Genomic DNA, 7,040 nt, shown 5'->3' on the forward strand with positions numbered 1-7,040 from the left:
ATTAATTAAATAAGTATAAGAATAAATAAATATTACAAAATAAAATAAAAAAATAATATATAATATGTATCAGCAATATTTGATGTTAATTCAGAATAAATTTTATAAAAATGAATGATGGAAAGTTTTTTATGTTATAAAAATTTGATTAAAATTTGATTAAATTTGATTATAATATCAATGTTTTCAACAGAAAAGTTAACTGAATAATGAAAGTGCTCGCGCGACTTGTCCCGTACTTATAAACGCTCGCGTAACCGAAGTGTGCCGAAGATATACGTTGTTTTCCGATCGTATTAAAATCGATTTTTCGAATACAGTGATCAATAATTTAACAATTTTCAGATTTTTATTGTTAATTTATGAATATTACAATTCATTACATTATTATATGTAATAATTAATATATATTTTTACGAATTAAAGCTAGATTTATTGTTTTATAATTTTAATTTTTAATTCATATCTGTATTAAAATATTTTCACTGTTATTTTACGCAAAAATATGTATCTAAAAATTCATTGCAATATAAAATGTAATAATTAATATATATTTTTATAAACTATAGGTAAATTTATTATTTTAAAGTATTTATTTATATATATTTTATATTTATTGTATATAATAAATTAAATATAATATAATTATAAATTAATAAAGAAATGAATAATAAATTATATTATATAAAATAAATATATATATATTTATTATATATAATTATATAATTTTCGATTTATAGTTGTATATTATACTTCAATTTTCGCGCCGATTTGAAATAGGGAAATAGGGAATTTATAATTTTAACCAATTAAAAAACTGTTAAGATTTAGCCGCGAATTGAATCAGTGCGCATCATTGTACGCATCATAGTGCGCATCATAGTGCGCATGACGTCAGTGTACAGTTGAAAATCATAGTGTGAGGCTGCGTTTCATCGGTTGAAGAATATAATTATATAAAATTTTGTGGATAAACTATTGTGTTATGGTTATTAAGTTTAACTATGAGTAACTAAATCTTTTTTAATAAATATGTGTTTGTTTAATTATTATTATATTCAAGAATTGAAAGTGAAGTTTCATCATCTTTGTGCAGGTTATTGTTAGATTCAAGCATCGAAGGCGGGATGAATTCGGAAATATAATCATTTTTACGTATGCCATGGTGATTAAAAAATAATCTAATGAACAACTTCGTACACAAACAAATCTGAACATCAAATGGTAAGATTTTCTGATATATTTCTTTCCTAAATACCTCTATTTGTATCAACTCATGTATTATTTCTTCGACACGTTCCGACTTAAATTATCGAATATATATCTCCCCTCTTTTTTTACCTCTCAATTTGTAATTCGATATATCGAAATTGCTATACGAGATATCATTCTGTCGATAGTTTAGACAATTGGACGCTTCGTTTCAGGTACGTGTTCCATCTATTTTATAATATTTATTTGATAATTATTCTTTCATTTTTTATACTAGTATTTCATCAATACGCATTTGTTCAATTATTTATTGAATATTATTATAATTGATAATTTGTTGTGGAATAATTTTTTATTCATTTATTTAATCATTAGAGTTATTACTAGCTCATTATCATTCTTTTAATTTTTCTTCTGGGCTTCTAAAATAGTATTTAAATTAGTTTTTTGTTTCATTTTGATATACAATTAATTTAATTTTATACAATTTTTATATATTTATTTTGAAAATTCTACTTTTTTTGCTGCAGATAAGAAATTGATTATTGAGATTGCTTTAGATGGGAAAAAGGATTTTCAATATAGACGCCATGATGATATTTTGGATAAGAAATAAAATTTAAATTTTAATCTGTAAAAGAAAAATATATGTAAGTACTTTTGTATTTTGTTTTTATTGAATTAGTATATATAATTTTATATTTTATATAACTTTTATATAATTCATATTATTATGTAAATTAGTCAAAATATTGAAATGATAATAATAATAATTTTGTAATCATTAAATAGATTTTATTTTTTGAATGAATGCTTTAAAAAGAAAAAATATAAAAAAATATTTTATTTTTTTATCTTCTTTTCTCTATTAATATTGTTTATGATTTTGTTTCCAGATTATTGTGACCGCGTGCAATGCGGTTATTAGATTCAGTGTTTGTTTCGTAATAGTATTTTTAATGTTTTTTTAGAGCACAATAGCTCCAAGTAATATAATCATACGTGAAATTAGAGTTAGTTTGTTCTGATTAATATAAACGAACGTGTTAATGATTTCCTATTTTTATTTTTTTATATAAATTTTCGGTATAAAATAGAATCAGTGCTTCTCTCAAGATAATAAAGCAATCATCTATGCTGATGGCAACGCAGATTCTTCGCATCTAATGGTGAGTTGCATGCATTTATGTTCCTCTGGTCACTCAATCATGTCGTAGGATGAAAGATCTGAATCGACACGAGTGACTAGTTGTATATGTAGAATTTTGTATGAGCACAGTGACCACAATATTTTTCTTTTTTTGTGTTTTATTTTATTAGATCAGGATAGGTCTTTTTGCATAAGAAATTTTTAATAAAATGATATTGATAATTGAATTTGTAATTGAAATTTTAATATGTTAATAATTAGTATGAATAATATAAATTTAAATATAACTTGAAATATAAATACATTAATTCTATTTCTTAAATTTTAAATTTTATGTGCAAAAAGACATTTCGTGACAGATAAATTTTTGAATCAAAGCAAAAGTTGTAAATATTGTTTTTATATTTTTGAAAATGTGCTTTGATGAAAAAATTGCCTGAGGTTATTTTTATTGAATATTTATTTAGAATCATTACATTGATATTTTTCTATATTTAATATTAATATCAGTATCTAATAATTCATTAATTTTTAGAATAAATTTATTAAAATAGATTTGAAATTTTTTTTGAAATTTAAAATAAACAAACTTTAAATAAACAAATATATAATATTAGTCTGTTAGTTAAGAAATAAATTAATACTTTTTTTAGCTCAGGATTTTCAGATTTAACCCTTTCCATATTCATTGCCAGGATCTCATTCACGTGCTCAGATGCTACTTGGATGAGAGAGAGGCGATGAGTATGATGACCATAGTTTATAAATTTATAACAATTTTTTAGCGATTGACGATGCGTTAGTGTATCGTGCACGACGTATTTTCTACATTATGTGTGTGTATGTGTGGTTAGGCTGTAGAATTGCGTCGTTTTATTTATTATTCCATATAGTATAACTTGAAATAGTAAAAATATTCACAATTATTAATCTAACTATAATATCTTACAATAAATATGCAGTATTATTAATTTTATTATTTTTAAATTACAATGATATTAAATTTTGTATTATTGTTTAGTAAAATATAATTGCTTTAAAAAGTATATTATATATTTTTATAAATATTTATGACTAAGATTATATTTTTATATATCATATTTTTATTTTACACGCAATGATCGCTAGCCATCGTCAATCGATTTCAGGAAAATGGTACGTAAAGTTAGAGTATGAAAGTAGCATGCCAAGCTCGGGTGTCGGAGGCGTCCCGGGACGCTTTCCCTAGTGTAGGCTTTTGCGCCCGAGTATTATGAGTGAAAATCGTGGAATGAATGTGTTGGTGTGCCTGCTTTGTCATTTTTTAAATATAGGATTAGGTAGGATAGGTAGTATATTTCTGGTGTGCTTGTTAATTATAAGTAGGTAGGGCCGGGCAGATTGTCACAGTCTCTGATCGGGTAGGCGCGTTTTCGCGTGACAATCTGTTTCAGGAAATATAATTTGGAAAATCGAGGGTGAAGTTGGAACGAATGGAGTATATATCACTGTTGCCCATCGATTTTTCGAATTTCCGCGGTCGCGGTCGCGAATAATCTCGAAACGAACGTTGAGCTCGAGATCCTGTACATATTCGATCTTCACGATCATTGATCGTACATATGTACCTAACTTCCGTGCTTTTTTTTTTTTTTTTGCTTTATTAGTGAATCTCGAGCCTAGTTTTAAGTTTCAGCGGGCATTGCGCCCGAAGGAGGAAGACCGAAGAGGCCCGACAAATTGTCACGAAGAGGGCTGCAACGAATGGTTTCTCATTTTTTGGATCTTCTTTGGGCCCAAAGAATGGGAAATCATTGTCACTGTGCTCATTTGATATGTAGTTTTTATTATTATATTATTTGGCCAATTTGCATACTGGCCTATCATTCAGATCTAGTCATAAATATCGCGATTTTTTATTAGTGTTGCGATTGATTAATAACGGGTTGAATTAGAATTGCGATAAATTATTGCGAAAAATTAATTACGGTTTGAATTAGTGTTGCGTTAAAATGAAATTCGCGTTTGTATTAATTTTGCGAATCACAAATATCGCGTTTTTTTTTATTATAAATTATTATATTTTTTTTTTAAATTTTTAGTCATTATTGCATGTATAATATATTTTTTTTTTAATTACCAATTTTTTAAATTACTAATCCAATAAATTTCAGTTTCAATTTAATTTGGGAAAAACATTCATCAAGTCAATTATTAATTGGTAAGTAATTATATTATCTAAAATTTTAATGATTTTTTATAGTTTGATTTGTTTCACGATTATGATAGAAAACAGAGAAGATTCATATTTCAAATAACATCTGTTTTCTTTTTTCTAATTAGATTTTTGAGATACTTGGAAACCTAAAACAAATTTTTTAATTTTATATAGGTTATATTTTATTTTATATAATATTTTTATATATACTTCTAAATTATAGAAAAAAAATTTATTTTAGATAGGTTTTCCATAATTTTTTAAAATTTTCTATAGTGCTTTTAAATTTCTTTAAGATACAGCTTAAAAAAATTTAGCTTGGCTTATATAGGCAAAGATTATATTTGAGATCAATTGAGAAGTTATTATAATTTATGGAATTTTACAAATTCTTTATAGTTTCATTCATTTCAGAAACTTTTATTGTGGAATAAATGTAGAATTAAGCATTAAATAAAAAAATTTACATCTTATGTATTATTCTTTTTCTTTTGATTGTATTCAGCTTCTCTTGTAGATAGATTTCCTAAACAAATATTAAACATAAATTTAATTTATTAGATAGATATATAAACATTATCTTTTTTATTAGGCAAGCATTTAAAATATTTAGTTTGTATATAGACATATAGATAAGAAATATAAAGAATATAAGTTTAGATGAAATTATTGTTCATTTCAAATTTATAAAATCTATAAAGACTAATAGTAAAAAACATAATATTTCTAAGAGTATAATGCATGCAAGATTTTAAAAAATTATATTCATTTCATATAAAAATCTTTTTTCTAAATCTATTACAATTAATTATTAATTTAAAAATTGATAAGTTATTTTTTACTAAAAAAATTAAGAATTTTAAGATACAAGTAGATTTGTAGAAAAATATTAGGTACTACTGCTCTAAATAAAATACATTTGTAAATAATAAATGCATGTACAATTAATTAATAATAATAATGATGATAGTAATTGTGATAGAATTTAAATCATTAAAGTATAACTTTAAATCAAAAAGTATAACTTTTTTTAAAATATATTTCATTTATTTATTTTTATCATTATTATTAATAATATTTTACATTTTCATTGCAATGAATGTAAAATATTGATATGTATGTATCTTAACATGTGTATATCTTATATAGTTATATAATTAAATTAAGAAATAATGTAATTTTTTTATTTTCAGGTTTAATTTATTGCAGTTCTATCGGTTCTCCTTGATCTTTTTGTTTGTTTTGCACAATAATTAAATATTTGAACGTTTTACAAACGCATTAAAAGAACAATTTATATGAAAATAAATAAATTTTTGCATGAAAGGTGGATAGGATATGGATAAAATAGATCTCCAATCCGTAGTAATATCCAGATAGTAAAAGATGAAAATTTTTATTTATATATATTATAATTTGTAATCATATCATGTATAATGTCTAATATCATGATATAATTATAAATTGTATAACAAATAGAATGAATTAATTAGCTGTGCACATAAAAGATTTATTTTTATCATTTATTCCTAAATTTCTGTAAATTTCTAATGTAGATGCATGTATATATAAATTTTTAGCATGATTGTAAATACTTATATCATAGTACGGTAGATGGCGTAAGTAGTATTGATTGAAGTCGGTATGTTAGAATAAGTTCCGCAAGATGTCGTGTGTATTCTGTTTCTCGTAATTATAATTTTATTTTTTACTTAATCGATAATGCTGGAAATGATATTAACATAGAATAACAGAATTTTTGAAATTTTGAGATGTGATAGAAAAGATTAGATGATAAATTCATTTCATTGTTCATTTATCTCTACTTTTTCATGATTTCCAAAATGAAATTTAATCGAAAACTAATTATAGTTTATTGAATTCAAATACAGTCGCTCCATAAAAAACGGGGATATTAGTTTAAACAATTTTCAATAGATAGCGCCACTATGATGTTACATCGAATTATTTATTAAAATAATAATAAATATTTCAGAATAATATAATGAAAACAGATATATCATAAATTTAAAAATAACAATCTTCGAAATTAAAGCGAAATTATTTCCCTCCTTTATATAATTTGTTCTCAAATATAATATTTTTAAAATCATCTTTTTATTTTTTTTTATCAATTAAAATTAAGAGATTTCTCATATTATTAATTAATTCTCAAAAATTTCGTCAATAATATATCATATAGAAATCAGCAATTTCTGTCGATCTAAGATCATCGAAATTAAACACAGTTAACGCTTAGATCTAAGAGGTTCCGATGATTAAATTCGAACGACTAAATTCACGTATCATCTTAATCCATCAAATATACTCTCCTCCACCAAAGAGTCGAAAGTAAATCGAAAAAGGCGGCGAGGAGTAAAAAAAAGAGTCTCAAAAGTACCGTAAATTGCGAAGGGTACAAGAATTCCAGAATGTCCGTGTAAGAGAGGCAAAAAAAAAAAAAAAAAAAAAAAAAAAAAA

At 23.9% G+C, this 7,040-nt stretch overlaps 1 protein-coding gene across 1 annotated transcript in view; it reads left to right on the forward strand.

The window, feature by feature from the left end:
- Window positions 1-7,040, forward strand: part of LOC102675798 — a 54,188-nt gene that overhangs the window by 29,537 nt on the left and 17,611 nt on the right. The window lies entirely within an intron of this gene.

This window comes from Apis dorsata, unplaced genomic scaffold (assembly GCF_000469605.1).
Source record: "Apis dorsata unplaced genomic scaffold, Apis dorsata 1.3 scaffold_1, whole genome shotgun sequence".
NCBI lineage: Eukaryota > Metazoa > Arthropoda > Insecta > Hymenoptera > Apidae > Apis > Apis dorsata.